Source organism: Prunus mume, linkage group LG2, assembly GCF_029339155.1.
Source record: "Prunus mume cultivar Tortuosa linkage group LG2, ASM2933915v1, whole genome shotgun sequence".
NCBI classification, from domain to species: Eukaryota; Viridiplantae; Streptophyta; class Magnoliopsida; order Rosales; family Rosaceae; genus Prunus; species Prunus mume.
In genome coordinates, this window is record NC_142699.1 from 42385023 (window position 1) to 42410192 (window position 25170).

Here is a 25170-nt window from a genome sequence, read left to right on the forward strand (position 1 = left end):
AGGTCCCTTATTCGTCGCGCGAAGTTTATCACATTTTTGCGCGACGAAAACATCTTTCGTCGTCTTTATTTTATAAGGAAAAAACAAATTACAGATTTATTTTCTTTTTGGAATATATATAGAAGTTTATTTGAACTAAAATAACAAATGCAAACTATCATATGGTTGACAACAACAACAAAAAAAACCCATCAAACTATAAGAATTCATTTTTTTTTTTTTGGTTGAGGAAGTGTTTGATTAATTGCATTTTTTTTTTTGGGTGTCTATAAAATCATCCTTTTTGGCCTTATTAGACTTGGCTTTTAATTTCAGCCCTCTCCTAGCCACAATTTTTTTTTCCTTTTTTGTGTTCTATGCGCAAACATTTTCTTTTGTGTGTTTCAGTTCAAATCTCACTACTTAGCCTTAAATGTAACATGATATATATAGTTTTGACTAGCATGAATTTGAATGCCAAAAACAAAAGAAAATAACTTAAATGAGATTGAATAGCATGACATATAATTTGTTCTTTTAGGAATTTTAAGGTACAACGGGGCAACTTTTTTTTTTTTCTCTATTTATTAGGGTGGGGAGATTTGAACTTGTGATCTCTTCCAACACTAAAAAAAAAAAAATCCAATAGAATAAAAACTACGCGAGGACATATATATATATATATATATATAGGGCTTATTGCATAATATGGCTTGACGATTATGTTTTCTTGGGCTTATATAAATTTTTCATGACAATTATGTTTCTTAGGCCATAAGAATACGAGGGCTAATACATGTGGTAAGCCCTTATCTATTAAATGTTAGATGCTTTATCCAACTTGCTAACTGTTGACATCATTTTGGTTTTGTTAGAGATTTAAATTATCTTCGGAATTGTTCTTTTAGGAATTGTAATTAATTGAATGTCGTAATTACATTAAAATGGTATGAAATATTTAACTAAAATCATTGAGAAGCTTACGATTTGTAGAACGAGAAAATAAAACGATATACCGTCACTATCATGGAAAGTCGCAAATAAATTACATAATTTAGATGACAGGTCGCAAATAAATTACATTATTCATCATCTGAACTATAATAATCTTCGTTACTGTCACTATCATCAATCCTCCTCCTCCTCCTCCTCTGCATCCTCCTCGTCCTCCATAAGTACATCATCGTCGTTGTTTGGGCCCACGATTGGATCGTATCATGGAAGATCACCGAGGTCAATTGTAATTGACTGAATCGGTATTTCTCTTGAAGACACTCCTTCAAGCTGAAACGGTTCTTGTATAACATTTGAATCTACAAGTGTTTGTGCAACATTTTCCATGGAAGATTCGAAACGTTGGTCAACAACGTCGACGTCGTTGTCAGATGGGTCTAGTTCTGGTATAGCATACACATTCCTCTAATCCATCAACTGAACAACTTTCCAACTGTGTCCGACTTTAGGGTCATCTAGATACACAATATGTTTTGCCATGTTTGCCAAAATGTAAGGGTCGTCATCATACCAAGTTCTGTTAATGTTCACAGATAATAACCCATGGTCGATTTTAACACTTCCCTGCCTATTCGGGTTCGTATCAAACTATTGACACTTGAACATAATTACTTGGTATCGGTCCTTGTAAAGCAATTGCACGACAGTTGTGAGTTTGCCATAGAAATCAATGTCCGTACTTTCACCTCCACCTGGGACATGGACACTGCTGTTTTGCATACACAACTTGTCATCAGCGCTAATTAGGTCGAATGCCAAGTTTTATAACTCTTCACTGTAAATGGGAGAATTCTCTAATTTCAACTTATTCACCTAATATTATACAAACAAATTCTTATGTTAGTTTGAGAAGCATAAATACTACAATTTTATGTCAAATACAAAATACTTATAACTTACATATTCCAAAAACCATAGTGGAAACATTTCACGGTGTTTCTTGGAATACAATTGTGATGGATGTTCTCGCTTCATCATCTCTTCATGCTCATCCAAGTAAAGGATTATCTCATCACAATTGTTCAGTACGAACCAATGGGCCACCTCCATGTCATGTTTGGAAAACGCGTTTCCTCGTATAGACTCTTCAAATGGTCGTGCGCTTTGGCCAAAAACAAAAAGTTTCGCATTTCTCACACCTCCGTAATTATTGCGCTGAGGACGATTGAAAGCCGTGTCCACATCTTTTAAATACATTCCACAGAAAGTAAGCGCCTCGTATTGAACCCAAGCCTCTATAATTGATCCTTCGGGCTTCACTCTATTGCATACGCTTTTTTTCAGCTCTCCGAGAAGCCTGCAAAAATAAAACGATACGATGCAAATTAACAAGTAGCAAGCATATGATAATTATGCATACACAAATGTGGAATGATTATATACCTTTCTATTGGATACATCCAACGGTAGTTGACTGGACCAGCAAGCAATGCATTTTCTGGTAAGTGAACCATCACGTGAATCATAGTTGTGAAGAAAGCTGGAGGGAATATCATCTCAAACTTGCATAGGACTTGGACAATGTCATGGCGCAACTTATTAACGTCTGTCCTGTGCAACGTTTTTGCCGACAGTTGGGAAAAAAATCTGGATAACAATACGATTGGCTTGACTACATCTTCCGGCAATAGGTGTCGAATCCCCACAGGAAGGAGGCGTTGCATAAAGACATGACAGTCATGGCTCTTTAGTCCAGTAAATCTATCCCCGTCAACATTCAGGCAACGTGCGATATTAGAAGCATACCCATCAGGAAATTTTACAGTCGATACAAACTTGAGAAACTCTTTTTTGTCATTAGGTTTCATGGAAAAAAATGCAAGATCCCTTCTAGCTTTATGATTGTCCCTTTTCATCCATAAACCCCTTCGTATGCCCACTTTTTCCAAATCCAGACGAGCTTTGATCGTGTCCTTTGTCTTCCCCTCGATATCTAGAATCGTGCCCATCAATGTGTCAAAGACATTTTTCTCAACATGCATAACGTCGAGATTGTACCTCAAAGTTAGTTTTGACCAATATGGAAGCTCAAAAAACATAGGCTTATGCGTCCAATTCATATGTGTAGCAGGTCTGGTCGACTAACTGTTTTCTCGAACGGAGCAAAATCCAAACGGTTAAGCTGTTCTAAGATCTCATCCCCGAACCACTCTCTAGGTCTAAGGCTATGCTCTTTCTTCCCGTCGAACTCTTTATCCTTTTCCCGCCACTCGTGGTCCCATGGCAACCATCTCCGATGACCAAGGTAACAAAATTTTCTGGCGTGCCAACTAGAAGTCACATCTTCCTTGCATATAGGGCATGCCATATAACCCTTCGTGCTCCACCTAGAAACCATTGCATACGCGGGAAAATCATTCACAATCCACATAACTGCTGCCCGCAAAGTAAACATGTTCCCAGTGGATTTATCGTACGTACGCACATCGTTTATCTATAAATCCTTGAGCTCATCAACCAACGGCCGTAAGTAAACATCGATTGACCTGCTGGGATCCTCAGTTATCAAAACAGTCATCATCATATATTCCTTTTTCATATACTTCCAAGGCGGCAAATTATATGGGAATACAAAAATCAACCAAGTGCTGTGGTGTTGGTTTAGAACCCTGTCCGTCAGTGACAAGTCCCAATCTAACATTTCGAGAATCAACAGCAAACTCAGGGAACGTTCGATCGAACTCTTTTCATGCTTCCCCATCTGCAGGATGCCGCATCACATCGTCATCTACCCGCTTTTCCTTATGCCATCTCATATCTGTGGCAGTATGCGTCGACATATACAATCGTTGCAACCTAGGTTTCAAGGGCAGATAATGCATGACTTTTTGTGGAATCTTAGTCATTCTATTCTGAGATGTTGTTTTGAACCTTGACTCATTGCATATAGGGCATGTATCCAATGTTTCATACTCTTTGTAGAATAACATGCAATTATTTTTGCAAGCATGAATTTTTTTCATAACCCAATCCAAGACCATTCAACACCTTCTGTGCCTGTCGGTGGTCTTTCGGCAAACAATTGTCCGTCGGAAGCATCCTCTTAAAAACCCCTAAAAAGTAATCGAAACACAGGTTCGACATACGATACTTTATTTTCCCATGCATTAACTCCATAATGGCCGTGAGAACAGAAAACTTTTCGCACCCCGGGTATAACTCTTGGTTGGCATTTTGTAACAGTTTTTCATATTCTTTGAAGTCTGCACTGTCCATTGATGTAGACACGTCATCTTCCCCCTCCTAAGTGCTGCTTGTCGATGCAAATGGAAAAGCATCATTTAGAATATCCACGACTTGTTCATTAGGATCCATAATAGGTTCAACATTCTCCACTCTTGTGGCCCTTGAAGACGAAGCAATGTCTAATTGTTCCCCGTGATATGTCCAAGTGCTATATGTCTCAATCATTCCATTCTTTACCAAATGAAATTGTACATTTTCAATTGTCTCCCACAACGTATTGTTACACCTCCGACAAGGACAACAGATTCTAGTTGCATCCGGGTTGTGTGCCCTTGCAAAGGTAATGAAATCCTAGATTCCATCCAAATATTCATCTGCACACCTATTAGGATTCTGTATCCATCTCCTGCTCATAATTCCTGGCAGCACAATCACAATACAACAATCATGTTGTATTCGTACAAAATCATAATGTCACTTTATGCCTCCGGTAAGGGCCCTATCCCATTCAGGAATGCATAGTCATATCACATAATTTACGGCTACATGAGATTAGATTTCGACGTGGACTCGGCAGCATCTCAGCACAGTTCTTGAGGTGTACCGTAGGTATAAAATACCTACATACCACCCAAAGAACGAATCGAGATGACACCTAATCCTGTAGTCGTAAATTACGTGACACGACTATGCATTCCCAAACTGTCCAAATAATGAGACAATTCAAGAATTAATTGGACCGCAGTCACGCTTTAGCATCCATGCGCGAAATCCAACTAACCTCGAACGGGAAACTAAGTTTGACTTAAAAAAAATGTACAAAGTTAATTTCAATTAACTTCGTACATCAACGTGCACAAATTTAACAACATATTATAAATATAATTTCACAAAACAATTTAAACATAATGTAATTAATTTTATAAAACGAAGAAAATACCTTATCAATCGTTCTCTAGTAATCGCTAATCACATATAATATCCCTACAGACAACGAAATTAATGATGTCAGTATAAATTTACATTAAAACTTTTACACTAACGACAAAAAATACATACCCACCGAACGCAGCGGAAGCAAAGTCAGTTCAATTCATACACAAAATGAAATTGACGGGGGAAGTTTGCTGAAATCATTTGAGAGAGAGGGAGAGGCAAGCTGCAATTTTTTTGGCAGTTTGCCTCTGCAATGGCTGAAACCGATGAAGTAAAGGACGAAGGTTTGCGCGACAAATAAGTGTTCGTCGCACAAAAACAAAACAGTCGTCGTGCAAAATCTTCAAAATTTACTGGACAAAAAAATTTCCTCGTCGTGCGAAATTCGTCGCGCAATTTATCATTTCGTCGTGTAATATTAAAGATTTTGTCGCGCAAGGTGTTGCCGACATCGATGTTTGCGCGACGACAAAAATATCTTTCGTCTCTCATGTATTCGTCGTGCAAAGTCATCATGTCGTTGCTAAATATGTCATCGCGCAAGAGATTATTGTCGTCTCAGATTAAGCGCGACAAAATAACTTATCTCGTCGCGCAAGATCTTGGCGCGAAATGCTAAAACCCGCATTTTTTTTCCCCATTTTTTTTTGCGCGATGCCATGTACTTTTGTCGCGCAAAGCTCTCTTTTGCAACGACATTTGTTGTCGCGTAAGGCTTTCGCCCCAAAAAAAGGGATCCCGGGTTTTTTCCCTACCTTTTTGAGACGATTTATATTTTTGTCGCGCTAAGAATTGTTGCGTGACGCAGTTTTGTCGCCATCGTGTTTGCGCTACGCGTTGTACCTTTTGTCGTGCAAGGTTTATTTGCGCGACGAATTTGTCTTCGTCGCGCAAATAGTGAAATGTAGTAGTGATATGTTGTTTGTGGTTTTTATCTTAGGTGGTAAGTGATATCAGTCAAGGAAGGGCAAATCTGCCAATGACATACTCACAACAAGTGCCCTTGCAACCATCATCCTCTTCACTTACTCAACAAACCACACCCCATAGAAGAAGATTGAAACATAGTGTCAAAAGAGGAGGACAAGTATAGACTATAAAGACATATTTTGTGGACTTTTAAGACCCATTTTTGGACTCTTAAGTACTTACTATGTGGATGTGTATTTTGGGTGAACAATTATAGACTCAAGTATGCTATTTGGTAATGTTATTTTGAAGGCTCTTTTGCCTATTTCTATGTAATGTTAATTGGTAATTGAAGCCTTTTGGATTGTATGTAATGTGCCCCTGTTCATTTGGTATACACTGCCAATTCAGCATAAAATTAGCTTATATAGCAAAACATCCGATACACTACCAATGAGGCACGTAATAACCTTATGCCCAGGTTTCTGCCCATTTCTATACTACCAATTACTACCCATTTCTACACTACCAATTCCTGCCCATTTCTACACTATGCCCATGCCATCAAAAGTTGTTCAAGAGTATATACAACAATATGCCCACTTCCTGCCATTTCTACACTACCAAATCATCCATACTGATGAACAATATCACAATCATAAAACACAACAGAACAACAACCCATAACCACCTTTGTCTTTGTCGATAACTCAAAATTTCCCCTTCTAGTACAACAACTTGTTAACCCATTCCCAGATTCTGTTTTTTCAAAATCTTGATTTCTTCTTCCTCTTCTCTCAGTTTTTGCTCTAATTTATTCTTCTCTTCTTCCATCAATCTGAAATTCTCCGTCGTTGCTCTTGATTCGTCCTCCATTCCTCTTAGTCTTCTAAGTAACCCAGGCAAGATTTCATTTCCTCGTGGGCATGTTTCATTCTCTACCCATGCGAAAAAAATGCAACCCCCTCTTGCTGTTCTGCAATTCAAACAAAATGAAACACCAATTTCAGACCCAACAAAACACCAATTTCATTCTCCAACCATGCGAAAAAACAAAACACCAATTAATGTTCTGCAATTCAAACAAAAACTTACCCGATTATTGCAACATGCCTCAAATCTTCTTCCAGGATTCAGATCTGTCCATGAAGTCCGGCGTTTGATTTCCGACCCACACTCGCAGTAATGACGACTGCAATTTGAATCTGTCGAACTCTCCGACATTTTTCCTTCCCTCGCAGCGAAGGGTTTAAGACGAGTGTTCAGATTCGAAGGAGAGTCTTTAGACTCGAAAAGACGCTTTTACCCCTCATTTTGACAGATAATTTGATAAAGTTGGACGACATGACCTAATTGCAACTGATTGTCTAATTAAAGGATTTCGTTGCCTCAAAATTTAGTTCACAGACCCAAATGCAATTGGGGCCATAGTTAAAGGATGTCTACAGTAATTAACCCCTATAAATTATCGGGCTAATTGATTACGTTGAATTTTTATTTTGATCACATGCAGGACAAAGGAGGACCACTCTTGTCCTGATGCAAAGGGGGGCCGGACAGACATTTGCAAGTGGCCATGTTTCACAGAGTATATGTAGTAAAAATATGAACAATTTATATAAAAATATAAAAATATGAACAGTTTATATTAACTTCAGCAGTTTCCTTTGATTTGTACACATATACCGGGCTGGTCATCTGCAAAAATTTTATATTGAAGGTCACCACGTGCCTAGCGACAATCCTTGGCCGTCTCCATGTTTTATCCTCTGTCTTCATATCACATGTCATCACGTACCTAGTGACAATCCTTATGTGCTATGTCATTTGGTGCTCTAGTTATTTAATTAGGGTCATTTTTTCATTATTATTAAGAATTTGAGATTCTTTTATCATTGGAAAAAGAAATATCACTCAACCTTAAAGTTAACTATGAATCAGAGTGAGAATGAATCGAATCAACATGAATTCTGATGAAAATATATACTAACTATCATGAATCGAAATGAACAAATGTTTAATTAGTGGAATGCATGCCCTCGAAGAATGTATATTTTATTTTATTTTTTCAAAAACCTACTACAACTTTTCAAATGGGAAAAACTATTTCACTGACAATAAAAATATTATGTCAAAATATTTTATGTAGTTATGATATGTATTAAAATAAAAATTCATTATAAATATAAACTATAGTTGCCTTGATCTGACACATTATATATTATACTTGCACTCCTACTGAGAATTGAGGGGCTCAAGCATCTTTGATGCTTTCCAGTTTGTTTAAGTAATATTACAACAACTTCCCCTCTTTTTTGCTGTAACGTTAGCAAAGATACTAGTGATATTAATTATTGGAGCAGTACATAAGCTTGAAAATAGGCCTGATCTAGAATACTTAGAACCCAGGTATTGCTATTATTAATTTATGATTTTAAAATGTCAAATTCGACAATCTAAGGGATTCGAAACTTCAACAGCAATGGTGAGCCAAATAATACGGGGTAAAATATTTTGTAATATATTTCCATCAACTAAAAGGGGATATTTATAATATAAGTGTATACAAGGAAACAAATAAAATTATAATTAAACAAAATTTGTAAAAAAAAATTAAAAAAAAATTCCAATAAAATAGGAAATAAATATCTTAATCAAACTAGGATCTTGCAAACATGGTGATGATCACCGTCAAGTTCATTTTAGTGTTCAAAAATACATAATATGGTCGGTTATAATACACAAATTTTTTTGATAACAAGAGATTTGTTATATCTATTAATGTTCGTAAACTTCATTTTTCACGAAAATCTGATGAACGAACTCTGCTTCTTCATTTTCCATTTTTATGGTTCGCTGGCTTCTGATTTTTTATTTTGTTTTTATCCATATACACACCAAAAATCTGATGGCTTATTCTTCTGCTTCATAGAGCCTACTGTGCCGGTGCTTTGGTGAGAAATCGTTATTAAATATTTATGCATTTTTTTTTTATATATATCTTCCATATTTCCAAATTCATATTTCATCCGTAAAATAATGCCACTGTTGCTGAACTTGAGAGAGCATTAATATTGTATATTGACGACCATCAACTTAATATATATTTATTTTATTCATCAAATTAATAGTACATGTAATTAAGAAGGGAGGGGAGGCCCTAGCTAGCTACAGACCTCAGTGAGTCATCAGTTCACTGCTTCGTCTTCATCAGTACTGGATGCCGAGTCGGTTTCTCCACCGGAGTCGACTAGTTTTTCTTTCCCGTGGCCTTTGTAGATGTGGGTGTTGCCAAACTCGAAAATTCCTACTTTCTCCGATTTTATATATCTTTAACGCTACCGCCACTGGTGTGATGGGTTTATCCAATTAGGATCAAATCTAATTTTTTTAATTTTAATTTCCTCTTTTCTTCATCGAATTAAGTCTGTTGTTATGCTTTGATTAACTCAACACTTTTCATTGAAAACTACCACGTACATCATTTGTCTGCATAATGTTGTTGTAAATTTACAAATTTATAATGTTGATTGTATTTGTGGTTCATGGGTTTTGGGTCTTTTTCTACAATGGCATATTTTTTGTTTTCACAAGCACCAATAGGGGAACAGACGAACCAAAGAAAAACTCCGCACAACAAAACGATGCTGAAATTACTAGGACACGCATAGAAATTTGAATACTTTAGCATGGTAACAAAAATAAATATATGTTATATGTTATCTAAACGAAAAAATAAATAAATAAAAATTTTCCCTCTTAAGAGGCTTTTTATTTAGGATAATACTAGACTTACCATATTTTTATACCACTGTAAAACATAAGAAGATTTCAACATTTGAAAAGACTGTAAGAATTAAATCATATCCGACTCAAAATATGATGAAACTCGACTAGTAAAATGATACTATATCAACTAGGTACAAAAACACATGCATTTAAAATGTGGTGCAAAGTAATAGTTGTGTGTGACTTACCATTGTTTATCAATAATTGCAGTTTAAACCATGTTGAAACCTGTCATCAATGGATGCAACAGGTGAAGCCTTTGTCAGGTGTGGTGTTGCCAAAGTTGTGATACACAACATTCCTGGCTCCTTGACGTGCAGTAAATGTCGTGACCACCACCTTGACGTCGTACGTACATTACGAAAGTTTGACGCCCCAACATTCTGACTGCCCCGGGTCTGCTATAATATTATTGTTACGAATCTGGAACCTGCTGCTGCCTCCTCCTCCCTAATCGTGCCTATACATATTCACATGAGGAAGCTCTTGTTGAGTTCTTTCTCCTTGGGGTTCGTGTCCAAAAAGCGTTCTAGGGAGATCAGGAAAGTGGTTACTGCTCTTGGGGGTTGTTGCTAGTTCAGTTCTTCAACTTCAGTTCGAGAACCTTAGGCATAAATTTCATAAATGGACAACTTACTATTTTAAACTAATTACATAAATTCCTTAGGCATACGCACATAGAATCACATCAAGGAGAAGATCTTGAATCAAATAAAAATATTAATTATAATAGGTACATACCTGCCATTGATGAAAGCTCAACCAAAGTCTTCGACTCTCTGTAGAATTAAGAGTTTAACCCGTTGTCCATTTGAATTACGAGTTTAAGTGCCTACCCTTTCCCTCAAGTGTTGGAATTTAAAAAGGTTTTAAAAATTTAACCTTTTTATTTATTTAATTATTTTGGCTGTTTTATTTTATTTATTGTGGGAGTTATAAATATTTAATATTCAGATTTTATTTCTATATTGAATGCCTTAATTTTCAAGTTGGTGAAAGGTTACATGTTATTGGATGCCTATAAAAGGCTACTCCTCCTTTACATTTGAACAACCACAATACACCATCAGAATATCACATACCACAATCACCACCACAAACTAATTCTCTCATTTTCTACTTTTATATATATATTATCTATTTATATTATTATTTTGGCAATGATTTTGTGACTTGGATACCTATATCCATCTATGAACGTGCTCATAGCGGATCTTGAGTTTGTGTACAAGGGGTCGTATTTTGGAGTATTGTAGACCGTAAGTACTTGCACGTAGGGAGGCTACAAAGGCTTTAGGACAGCGTCTTTGACGTGCTTCACTGTATCAAACCCACCTTCTTACTTATTATTTATTTTGCTTTTACTTACCTATTAATTTGTTTTTCTTCAATTTCATTGTACCTTAAAAACTTTCAAATTTGTTTATAAGTTATTTATAATATAAATGTTTTGTATTTGGCTTTACGGAAAAGGATTTTTTTATTTATTTATTTATAACAAAGTGCTCAATAGCTAGCTGATTCTAAAGTAAAAGTGGACATATATGGTGACGAAGAAAAAAAGTATGAGTTGGTTGGAGAGTGTAACACATTGTATGTATAATATTATGAAACGGTTTAGTGTCAATTGAGTGTAGTAATTGTAATATAGGAAGAGTTAGTTTTCCAATTGTTTTTTGTTTGGGAATTGAAAGGCATGGATTGAAACATGTTGTGAAGTCATATATTTTTGTTTTTCTTATTATGTCTATGTACAAGGGCAAGTAGGATAAGGAGAAAAGGGGGAGGATCCTCCTCCTTGTGTTGATTCAGAGATGAACTCAAGACCTCGTCTCATTGCACACTTTGCTGAGCCTTCTCTGCGTGAGTCTCTACTGATTTGCTACTTTGACTTCCTATTTTCTTTTTGTTCCTTTTTTTAATTTTATGAAAACTTATCATTTCCAGAAATTGAAACTAGTATTCAAATATTCATGGTTTGTAAGGGAGTTATAGATGCTATGTTTGATGGATAAACATGATGTACACATAGTTATTTTGTGAAATAGAATGTGTAATTATTTATTGTCAAGTATTGACTTTTTTTTTTGCCGCAATGATTGTATGAAAACAAATGTGATCCTAAAACTACAAACAAAAACAAAGAGAGAAAACTGCAATTGGTGATTAATTTTTAGTGACCAAGAGAGATAGCTCACGAATCAGACGAACATATTTTAATGACCAATTTACAAATGTTAGTGACCAAATTATTGACCTCTATATGCAAATAATAATCACAAATGACACCGTTTTTAGTGACCACGCAAAGGTGGTCTCTAATAGTTTGTGTTTTAATGATCAAATTTTCAGCGTGGTCACTAAATGGAATTTGTGACGAGCTTCTATCAAGTGACCACAAATATTTGAACACTAATTGCACTTTAGTTAACATATCAGGTACTTTTTTGTGACCAATTGGCTGGCCACAAATATCTGTCTTTCTTATAGTGGTAGTTGGCCAAGAGAGGAATTGGAGAAGAAAAAACGATAGGAGAGAGAGTGTGTGTGGGAAGTGAGAACTGGAAGAAGAACACAGAAGAGTGAAGAGGAGTGAAGAAGTGATTGACCAAAACAATAGAGAGAAGAAGTGAAGGAAAAAGTAATAAAAACACAACCAGACAATACAAAATTGAGAGAAGTGAGTTGTTTTCTAACACCAACCAGACAATACAAAAGGCATTCACGTGGTCTCCAAACCAAAAAGTAACAACTTATATTAACATATCTTCAGCAAGCATGCGACTTTGTTGAATAAAATACAGTAAGTGGTGGGCTACTTAGCTTACAAATTTTGAAAAAGGGGTGGGCTAATATTCGTGGGAGTAAGAAATAGGGAGCTTAATGAGGGGTTATGTTGATGAATTATAATAAGGGGTTTAATCAATAGTCTAATAATAATTTTGCACTTGATGGAACGACTATTAAAGATTCTGTCACAATAACCCCTCATCTTAGCCTCCTTGGTAAGAAAAACCTTATAAAATTTGCATCAAATTTATCAAATCTTGCACCAGACTGAAGTTCAGGATCTAGTGTCTACATTCCGCCCTTGGATATTTCTTAGAATGAGCAAGAATTATTTGTAGAGAAAACTTTCTTTTATTGGTTGGTACCAGAAATGACTTTCAAGATATCAATATGGAAAACTATATGTGATTTATATACATTTGAAGATATCAATCATTAATCTAGTGAAAAAGCATCTGATGACTACAATTTGTGGCTTATCCATTTTCCTTGGTTGGGGTTTCTATTCAAGCAAAACAGGTAACATACGAATTAATGATGTGGTTCACAATAATGCTATTTTTTTTAAAAAGCACTTTTTCTATTGAGAGGGGCAATAATATTCTAAACTCACACACACACACGCGTCACAGATGGTAGGACTCGAACTCAGTACATGTGAGAGCAATTACTCCAAACCACTATACTAGTGAATCTTTTGCCACAATAATGTTATTTGAACACACTAAATTGGCCACATTATGTGGCGGCTTATGTAGTAGTGCATGTCAATTAATAAAATTGGTTGACTGGGATTTAACTTTTTAATTTTCTTTTTTCCTTTTTTGTTCAGATTTTTTATTTCTTTTTTTCCAAGGGCATATCTGCTCCGCTGTAACTAGTTCACCGTCGCTAGATTATTTGAACACACTTAATAAAAACCTTTAACTCTGCTCACCGTGGTCGCTCATCGTCAGACCACAGCTAGCCCTTCGTTGGCGTGAAAAGAAATAGTACTTGTTGCATGTAGACAGGAAGAAATAATACTCACTCAGCATTAATATACTTATGACATGTAGAAGAAGAAGAAGAAATACAGAAATATAACAGAAATAAGATTCAGATTCAGAGAAGGGAATGCAAAGAAAAGTTTGAGTGTAGGAGCACTGGCGGCCATACATCCCCAAACCCTTCCGATGGGTTAGTATGGGAAACTCCAAGCCTCTCCTTTCTTTCTCGCTTGTTTTGTTCTTCCTTCTCGTGCCTTCTTTTTCACTCAGCCAGCTTGCTTCATCTTATTTAGTTTTGCTTACTCACCTATAATTTATATAAAGGAGTAAAAGAACAAGAACAAGAACAAGAACAAGAACAAGAACAAGAAGAAATAAGGTGGTCGACGACTTTTTGTAGTTCATGTTGCCAAAGTCGGTAATCCCAGAACGATTGCATCCGTTTGAAAAAATAAAATTGCCATCGGTTTCGAAGTCTGCACCCGAAGCTCCATTCCCGAAGTTTGATATTCCAGACTCTTTGCTATTATGTCCGATGACTATATTCTCAGAAGTTTTGAAGGTCGGGTTGCTTTCATCTTTATTTCCAGAGCCACGACGGCGGGTTCTTGCCCTCTCCTCTCGGACCTTGAGCGCGTCCTTGAGCAGTTGTTCAGCTTGATCTCCATTCCAATCTTATATATATGTTAAGAAAAAAATGGAAAGGATCTTCAAATAAGTGGACTTTGGGCAAATGCTCCAAAATCAGTTAAAAGACAATCTTTCAATAAATGGAACTTCAGTTGAATCAAATAAAAATATTAATCATAATAGCACTAGTACATACCTTTCATTGATGAAAGCTCAAAAGAAAGTCTTGTACTCTCTGTAGGGTTCTTATGTTCAACTAGCAATACGAAGTAGTTGTTTTGAAAGTGTGTTTCTAAGAGAGCATTGTTCTCTTTAAATAAGTTGAAAGCCAGTGGGTGGAGAAGGTTCGAGATCTTCAATTTTTTTTTCCTTCAAGCCTAGAGGGTGGGTGTATCTAATTCAAACTTTTAATAACTTTTATAGAGTTTAAAAGTCTAGAAGTATTCAATTTAAACTTTTAACAAGTTTATAAAAGTTATAGTGGTATTCAATTGTGACTTCTTAAAAGTTTGATGGTATCCAATTATGACTTTTAAAAAGTTTTAAATTTTTTTTGGGGCTATCCAAAAAGGTAATGACTTTTAAAAAGTTGGGTTTTTAAGTCTAATGGTCCCCAAATTTTGACCCGATTCGCATTTTAGTATATTAATTTCAAAAAATGTTCCCGTGATCCTTCAACTTCAGTTTTGTTAGGACAAATGGTCTTGCCATCAATTTTGTTAACTATTTATGTTAAATGCAGGGGTAAAATGATATTTTTGTATTAAAACAAAAAAAAAAAGGTTTTAAAAAAAAAGGATTAAACCTAGAAAGATACTTGGGGAAATTGGATATTATTAGGCTCAAGATGATTTAAAGTTTCACTTCCGCCTCTTGAATAGTTGATTCATGCTTGTTGTAGCCTAAGATCCATTAAATTTGAATTTATACACATGTTTCCTTTATCAAAATCATTTTCCACTAAGCTAGACGTTGTTGGCCTTTATCTTTTTTACTTTATGGATAACTTTTTTATTACATTTATTTATAGGTTAAATACCTTTTTGGTCATTGGATTTTACACGAAAATTCAATTTGGTCACTAAGAATTTTTTTTAGCCAAATTGGTCATTGTGTTTCCCAAAATTTACAATTTATAGACATTTTATTATCTTTCATTAAGTTTCACCTTCAAAGCACGTGCTTTTCACATTCCAATTATTTTCTTCAAGGTGATAGAGCACCAAAATATATTGGTACGTTGTAGATTTCATTTTAATTTGGTTTGGCCTTACCTCAATTTCGATTTCAACCCAAAATTTTCTAAATTTGTTAAACCCTAATACCATAGTATACCCTAATTGGTTGAGTTAGAGGAAGAAGACTGAAGGTGCTTCCTAAAAAAAAATAAAACCTAACTTAACGAAAGATAACGGAATGTCTTAAAAATTGTAAACTTTATGAAACACAATGATCAATTTGGCTAATTTTTTTTTAAGTGATCAAATTGAATTTTCATATAAAACGTATTTAATCCTTTATTTGTTTTTTGAATTGAATGGAGAGAACTCTATCTTTCAACAACATAGACGTAATGGATTACGTCAGAAGGATAGCTAGTAGAAATCAATATAATATATATATTTTTAAAGGCAGATTAGGTTTTCCAGCTTTTGGAGCAATAAGAGATATAGAATTTGACTATGTAGCCAATTGACTGACTTTGATCTTACCAATTATTCAATATTTCTACTACACATATGAATCTCACGTTATGTTGATAACATTATTTATATTTCGGCTTGACAATTCTAACTATCGATGGGTCCAAGTATTGTCTAGATCCAACACTATTCAATGGAGCCCACTGCATATCTCAAATAGCCTCATGTGCAAAGATTCTGATGTAGGGTCCACCTCTAAATTTGCAGCTTGCTTTTTGTCTTCTTTTGGCCCCACTTGTCGCTATCCCATGGAGTTTTCATTGGAATCCAACGATTTCAAATGTTGCTGTTTTTTTTTTTTTTTTTTGTAACTTAAATTAACGATGGGGATTAAATCTATGTTATTTTAACAGTAAAAAAAAGATCCAACGGTTGAAATTTAAATCCAACGGTCAAAATAATATTTTAAATTAATCCAAATCAGATCCAATCCCAAATCTGACTCCAAACTCTTTAAATACTCACCCATTTCTCAATTAATCTACCAACAATATTTTTTATATTTCTCAATTTATTTTTCCTTTGTCAATTTCATCAATCTCTTCTATTCTCATACTTTTGATATCATTTCAAGAACATCATCTTCTTCATTCTCATACTTTTGGAATAAAATTAAATTTATGGAATTTCAATTTTTTTTAGTTCAAATTGTTCAAAAAAAAATTATGACGTTATTTAAAAAGATTAATGAAGAAAAGTTTTCCAAAAAAATAAATAAAAATTAGACTTAAACCATTCTTAAACAATTTAATAAAGTTGCGGACTTAAAATTTGGGTCCAGAGGGTTAGGAGAAAAAACTATTTGAGTTCGGGCGAAACCCAAATAGTTACTTTTTGGAGGGGAAAAGTTGGGTTTAGCCCCTCATGGGTTGGAAAAAGCCTTAGAAAACATGGTTTTCTTCTATTTATTTGGTCACAATTAGATAATTAAGTGTTTTTTATTTGAGTGAATTTTTGTAGGGACAATAATAACCCTAAAAGTAAACGACTTGAATCACGAAGTAGATCAAAATGAGTGATTAGTGCCGTATTAACTTATAGTTGCTTAGAAATATAGACATAAATACATATATATGCAAAAAAAAAATTGATGGCCACCTATTCTAGTCAAAAGGCTCAACAAGTCATACAGGCCAAGTTAATGAATCATGATCTAGAAGTGTAGAGGAAATATATAATATATATATATATATATATATATATAGGGGGCGGATCCGTGGCACCACAAATTTGACACAAGTTTTGACACAATTTTATAGCCTTTAGATGCAAGCACTTTCAAGGGCTAAGATTAAATGTGATTTTATTATTTATTTATTTTATTTTGATAACATAACAAATAAAATAAAATATTAAACTCACCACTTTTCAAGGTAGCATAAATGTAGGCTAAAATCTCTCCATCTCCTCCAATCTCATTTATTCTCATGTTTTGAGTTTGAACTTTTTTTTATTTAATTGTTTTTTCTTTATCTGGAAACAAAGTTTTCATCTCAGTTGATCTCCAAACACACAAGGATCTATTTCAGATTTTTCCACTCCAACACTTCATGCAATTTTCGCTAAATATTATGGAGATTGTTTGAAAATCTTAATTGTTAATTGTGCTAAGAAGCTATGGATACTTTTTGCTGCAGTTAGATGCTAAACTGTTTGAGAATGAACTTGAACTTCTCATGGTAAAAGACATTAAGAAATCCACAAATGTAAGAGGAAAAAGAAATTCAAATTGAAAGTAATCCAAGGATTTAGAGACTCAAAGCTCAAGAAAATAACAAAAGAACCAACATACAAGACTGCAAGATAAACCTCTCTAAATTTTGCTGCAAGATAGAAAGAGACAGTAGTTGAACCAAACCCCAAACGAATAAAAAAAAAGATCAGAAAAAAAAAATTTCATACTCAGAGAATTAGATCATACCATTTATTTATTTATTATATTGATTGAAATCTTAGGGGGAAAAAATTAATGGCTAACATGTGAAATATGGGAGGGAGAAAAGCTACTTCTTGTTTAGTGCTGGTAGTGATAGAGAAACTGTCAAGTGCAGAAGGAAGATTTGGAAGAAGAAGAAAAAACAGAAGTGAAGGCATGAAGAAGAAGATGACGTGAGAGAATATGTTAATGCTTTTAGGAAGTTGGGAAAACATAAATGAAGAGAGATAAAATATTATAGTAAGTTAATTAAAATCAATTTAAACAAATAATTATTTAAAGAAAAAGAATTAATTTGTTTAATCTTAACCATTCATTGTAGCCTAATCTAATGGTTAAAAAATTATGTCAAAACTTGTGTCAAATTTAGGATGCCACGGATCCGCCCCCATATATATATATACCTTCGGAGTTGGTCCATGCCTTTGCCCCAACTGAGCTACAAAACAGCAGCAGAAACTTCACCACTCCCAGAAAAGGAAGTACAGAGAAAAAATCCTCTACTATATCTGAAGTTCAGATATAGCCAGCCGGTGGACATTTTCACCGCTTGGGATCCTTGTCTGGTTTGTAATTTATCTATATATATAAAGGTGGAAAGCCTCAAAAGCCCCAGAATACCGTTGGTAACGTAAAATACTAAATCGCATGATTTTAATTAAAATAGAATAAAACTGTAAAACAAAAATTAATAAAAGAAAAATAAAAACCAGCAGAATTTATTAATTTTTGCAAACACGTCCTGGAGAAACCGCTAGCCCTATTCATACACCTTCATCAGAGGTCTTGGGTGGTTCCTTCAAGTGTGGCTCATTCTATTATTGGTGAAAACATTACAGGAAGTGATGACAGAAGAATGGACATGACTGATCACAATTGCAGATGCCATCTCTTGATATTTTGAACTTACTTTTTTGTGACCAATTGGCTGGCCACAAATATCTGTCTTTCTTATAGTGGTAGTTGGCCAAGAGAGGAATTGGAGAAGAAAAAATATTTCGACACTAATTGCATTAATATAATTATGACATGTAGAAGAAGAAGAAGAAAATACAGAAATATAAAATACATAAGATTCAGATTCAGAGAAAGGAATGCAAAGAAAAGTTTGAGTGTAGGAGCACTGGTGGCAGGCCCGGCCCTGAGGCAGGGCGAGAAGGGCTACTGCCCTGAGCCCCATCTCAAGGAGGGCTCCAAAATATTTATTTCTTTAATTGTTCTTTTAAAAGTTGTTTATAAAATAGTTTCTTAATATGAGGTACAGTAGTATACTAGTATATATAAAGGTCTAGAGTATATATAAGAAGCTAATAACATCAAGATTTCTGAAGTTCCTTCTTGCATTAATGGTTCTCTTTGATGTTATTCAAACCAAATCTATGTTCAAGTCCTACTAGTGTTAAGAAATAAAAGCTTTTTTTTTTTTTAATGATGCTTGATGAGTTGATGTTCTGATTATAAATGTATCCAATGGACTATCTTTGGGGAAAAAAAAAACGATTATAAATTACTTTGGAAGGACAAATTTGTGGTTTATATAATTAACATATATTGTTCTACCCCTCTTTCTTCCTTTGGTGCATTTTACTACTTATAATGTCATATTTTTCTTCCAATCTCTTTCAGTTTTTTTTTCTTGTGTAAAATCATTGCTTTATATATAAAAATTTTAAACATTTCCACAAGTAAAATGAAATTTTTTTTAAGGCCTAATTTTTGTTACTAGTTGTAAAAGGTCTACATTTTATATACACACGTATAAATGAAAACAAATATTTTTACTTGTAAGTAGTCTTGCATTTATAGGGTCTTCTTTTTGACTTTGCCCTGGGCCACCAAAATCATAGGGCCGGTCCTGACTGGTGGCCATACATCCCCAAACCCTTCCAACGGGTAATAGTATGGGAAACTCCAAGCCTCTCCTTTCTTTCTCGCTTTTTTTGTTCTTCCTTCTCGTGCCTTCTTTTTCACTCAGCCAGCTTGCTTCATCTTATTTAGTTTTGCTTACTCACCTATAATTTATATAAAAGGAGTAAAAGAACAAGAACAAGAACAAGAAGAAATAAGATGGTCAACGACTTTTTGTAGTTCATGTTGCCAAAGTCGGTAATCCCAAAACGATAGCATCTGTTTGAAAAAATAAAATTGTCATCAGTGTCGAAGTTTGTACCCGAAGCTCCATTCCCGAAGTTCGATATTCCAGACTCTTTGCTATTATGTCCGATGACTATATTCCCAGAAGTTTTGAAGGTCGGGTTGCTTTCATCTTTATTTCCAGAGCCACGACGGCGGTTTCTTGCCCTCTCCTCCTGGACCTTCAGCCCCTCCTTGAGCAGTTGTTCAGCTTGATCTCCATTCCAATCTTATATATATGTTAAGAAAAAAATGGAAAGGATCTTCAAATAAGTGGACTTTGGGCAAATGCTCCAAAATGAGTTAAAAGACAATCTTTCAATAAATGGAACTTCAGTTAAATCAAATAAAAATATTAATCATATTAGTACTAGTACATACCTTTCATTGATGAAAGCTCAAAAGAAAGTCTTCTACTCTCTGTAGGGTTCTTATGTTCAACTAGCAATACGAAGTAGTTGTTTTGAAAGTGAGCATGGTTCTCTTTAAATAAGTTGAAAGCCAGTGGGTAGAGAAGGTTCGAGATTTTCAATTTTTTTTCCTTCAAGCCTAGAGGGTGTATCTAATTCAAAATTTTAATAATTTTTATAGAGTTTAAAATTCTAGAAATATTCAATTAAACTTTTAATGAGTTTATAAAAGTCTAGTGGTATTCAATTGTGACTTCTTAAAAGTTTGATGGTATCCAATTATGACTTTTAAAAAGTCTTTAAATTTTTTTGGGGCTACCCAAAAAGTTAATGACTTTTAAAAGTTGGGTTTTTAGGTCTAATGGTCCCCGAATTTTGACCCGATTCGCATTTTAGTCCATTAATTTCAAAAAATATTTCCATGGTCCTTCAACTTCAGCTTTGTTTGGACAAATGGTCTTGTTAAAGCACGAAACACTACCTTATCAATCTAAATCACTATAATCGTCACTGTGATTACTAGATTGCCATCATTTTGTAATCAAACACAACCTTAACTGGAAGACCTCAGTTCCTAACAAGATTTCTTCTTCTTATTATAGTTCATCCTACACATTTACAAACACATAAATAGGAGAACCATAGTGCACTGAAATAAAGAGAGAAAGATCAACCCTGTTTATCTTCAACTACACATTGTTTAGCAAACAGTTTCAATTGGATAATGGGAACAAATTTTTAAGCAAAAATGAGATATATCTCTTTTCGTTAATGAATATAACTCCCAATTTCTTAAAAAATCAGTTTAGAAATCACTTTCCTTCACTCCCTTTTCGAAATCATGCCCATGCCTCTGCCTCTAAGCTCCTTACCTCCATTTTTTTTTCGAGCCAGAGTCCTTACTTTGGTCTTAAGAAACCACGGTTACAAACAAATCAAACCTGCAAGTGAAAATATTTTAGGAAAAAATTAAGAAAACAAACGACGGTTATTTATAAAACACGACGTATGATAACATTTCACACGACGCAATAACATAACATCAGACGTAATAAATCTTTAAAATGATGCATGGTACTTAAATAACGACGTGGTTAATACATTAAAACAATGTCAATATTAAACCACTGATGTCTTATAATATAATTACAAAAAACAGAGAAGTGATTCCAGATTCATACATTCAGGTGAAAATATTTTAGATTTTCATTTCAAACAACGACGTTTTTAAAAAATTTGGACGTAGTACCTCTATTCACACGACGTATCAATATAACATAAGACGTAATAAGACTTTATTACGGCGATATTTATATTCTGTTGCGATATTGAAATTCAAACGACGTTAATATTAATATAACGTTGTGGTATGAAAATTCACACGACGTGAATAATAAGATACCGTCGTCTATATAAGATGGAAAACAAAAACAGTGACGTTGTTCCAAACCCTTCTTTCTTTGTCTTTGTATTTTATCAAATTAGGAAAAACAAAACCATGGTTCAGAGAAATCAAACCTGCAATGAATATATCTTAGACAATCAAATAAAAAAACGACGGTCATTTTAAAAACAACTTAGAACAACTTTCAGACGACGCTAGGACGAGTGACAAACCGTCGTGGTCTATAAATCTAACCACGTAAATAAGAAGCTACCATCGTCTTATTTAGTTGAAGTAGAATAAACAGAGTTGTGTTCAAAGTTGGAAACTTTCCCTCTTTGTCTGTATATTTTATCAAACTTGGAAAGAATTAAAATGATTTTGGCCAAAAAAAGGTAAAAAGATTTTCAAAATAAAAACCGTATGAGCATGCAAAATAGCAACAAATGAAAGCTTTCTCTCAGAGTTTGATGTTTAAATTCAGAGACGAAGGCGAAGATGAGGAAGATGATGAGATACACCGAGTGCTCGAGAAGGAAAAAGACGAAAAGTTTTCTCTCGAAGCTTGAAATTTTTTCTCGGGTTTGGAAACAGTGCAAGTGTAAGTCAGGTAGACGAAAAGTTGAATATATTCACATACCGTTTCATAAAACGACGCGATTAATAGAAAGCGCCCTAGTATTATATATTAGACGTCGGTATATGTTTCCACCGCCTTAGTAAATTTTTTTAACGACCCTTAGTTTTCATAAAATGCCGTGTTTATATATAATTCCACGACGATATTATCTTCAATGTCCGTTTTTTCATATAGCGTCGTGGTTAATTATGTTTATACGACCTCACTTTATTGTTAACTGACATCTATGTTTAATTTATACACTTCGTTGATTTATATTTTCTGATCAGTAGAGATTTGCCTTTTAAATATTGATTTGTGGCTGTGCAGGAGCTTGAGAACAAGAGGAAGGAGAGGGCCCAGCTTGGCAGTAGTTCTTTTTGATAGATATTAAGAAAGATATTACCAAAATAAAAGAAAAATTAATTAATTTTAAAAAGCAATAAAAATAAGACGCCGGTTTACAGAGAAGGCAAACGTATAAATAGAAAAAATACGACGGTAATTTGAACTTAGGACGTGGTAAATAAATACGACAGTAGTGCTGTAGGTACCGTCGTAGTACACTCCAAAATAATAAGTCAATAAATTAATCTGTCGTGTCATGGTACATAGATTTAACACGTCGTGTTTTTGTAACATACCGTCGTGTTTAATACGTCCTACTTTTTAACAACACCGACGTTGATTCGTTATGAAACGGCGTTATTTTAAATGTAACCGACGTGGATATGAAATTTTTTGTATAAATTGAGTTTTTTTCCACGATTTCTTTCAGTTTCAGTTTTCAATTAGGGTTCCAATTTCTTCTTGCCCTCTGTCTCACCTCTTAGGAGGCAATTGTTTTGGATGTTGATGTGTGAGTATTTGTGTCTCATTTGAGACACAAATACACATACATCATCAATCTCTAAAATATTGTCTCTCTGAATGCAAATCTGTGGCTGCCGTCGTCAAATTTTAGAGGCAATTGCTTGGATATTGATGTGTGTGTGTGTTTGTGTAGATACACAAACGCACACACATCATAATATTGCCTTTTTGTGGTCCGATTATGACGAGGAACAGAGTTCCATCTGGTAAGATTTCGTAACTCTTGGGATCTCAAAACTAATTATGTCTGCTGTTTTATTTATAAACCATCGTGGTTATTCTCAATTCTTGACATTAAGTTGATCCACAGACATAGGAGGACAAAATTCAAGAAATAAAAAAAAAATTACAATGGAGACGACGGTTTAGATATAAGGTCGGACGTATAAAGTTAATAAATACGACGGTAATTTTAACTTCACGATGTATATCTTCGATCTTAGAAAAATATATTATGTCGAAGGTTTTCTATATAAACTGTCGTGGTTATTCTCAATTCTTGTTATTAAGTTGGTCTACCGTCGTAGGATACCAAAATCCAAGAAATAAATAGTAAAAAATAATGTAATTAAGACGACCGTTTAGGTATAAGGGTAGACGTATAAAGTGAATAAATACGACGGTAATTTTAACTTCACAACGTAGTAAATTTTATTACACGGCGTTAAGAACAAACCAACGTGGTTAGAGTTAAAGACGGTGGTATTTTGTAATATACTACTATGGATTCTTTTGAAATTATGCGACGTTAGATACGAAAACTTTGTCGTGGTTATTTCAGAGAAAAGACAGCGGTTGTTTCTTTAAACCGTTGTCTTTACATTCTACGTTGGTGGATTCATACCTTCTGCCATTGTTTGTTGGCTCCGAGTTTACTTTGTAGAAAACCTTTTTCAATAAGACGTTGCTTTTTAAAATAGGTGTGTCGGTGTTTTAAAAACAACCATTGGATTCCTCAATTTTTAGGTGTTTAAGTTATTCTTACAAACGGTTTTATAAAACCATTGTCTTTTCAAACACAACGACGGTTTTCCGTTAAACCGTCGTTTTTTTTGGTCGTCCTTTTCACTTTTTGTAGTAGTGAGTACATTAATTCCAAATGCTAGCAGCACCAACACCATACTTAATGATATATCCATCTCGAATTGGTTAAAAACAAACTAGCACCTTCTATTAGTGTTGGCTTTTTTATTAAGCCTTAAGCAGTCAACACACACTTACCTGCTGCTCTTAACTCAAGGATTAAACAGAGTGCTTGAACATTGGTCCTTAGTGTTTAATATAAACTGTTGAGTGAATATCTCAGCTCAAAAATGTCAGATTAGAAATCCATCTTTAAAACAATTTTTGTCTTCTGATGTACAACCCAAAATTTTGAATAATAATAAAGGAAAACGCAACCAATTCGAACACTTAATTGAAAAACCACGTAAAATATAAGCACCCCCACCAATTGAATTGCACAAAAATAAAAAATAAAACAGAGAAACAGACCTCAACTGAATGAAGTGGAAGGAGATGAGGAAATGGGTGCTTGTTAGATCTGATTCATTCAATTAAAAAAAGCTAGCATATACAGAAGGAATGGTTTAAGATGCAAGGCAGACAAAGAATCTACGACCACCCAAGAAGAAGATGACTCATTTCATACTTTTATGTTGTTGGTTTGCACACCCACTTGCACTACAATTAAATTAAGCACTCTTTGAAATATAAGAGTAGAGAGGGTTACCTTAAGAGTGCAGGCATGAGAGGGTTTTCGGAAAGAAGAGGGAGATGGAGACAAACGAAACCCAGATTTCTGCAAAAATTAAATTAAATATTAATCATTGTTTGAAAATATAAGAGTGATAGAGAGAGAAAGAGAGAGAGAGACAGGGGTGGGGTTAC

General features: G+C 34.5%; 1 long non-coding RNA gene and 1 pseudogene across 1 annotated transcript; both read right to left on the reverse strand.

Annotated features, from left to right (window-relative positions):
* Positions 1 to 1194: 1194 nt before the first annotated feature.
* On the reverse strand, positions 1195 to 3710 carry LOC148920423 (uncharacterized; annotated as a pseudogene).
* A 9899-nt stretch (positions 3711 to 13609) lies between these two features.
* LOC103342998 (uncharacterized) lies at positions 13610 to 14581 on the reverse strand. Its single transcript, XR_016124347.1, has 2 exons — positions 14419 to 14581; positions 13610 to 14266 (listed from the first exon to the last, which is right to left on the reverse strand). It is a non-coding gene; the product is annotated as an uncharacterized LOC103342998 (long non-coding RNA).
* Positions 14582 to 25170: the final 10589 nt, after the last annotated feature.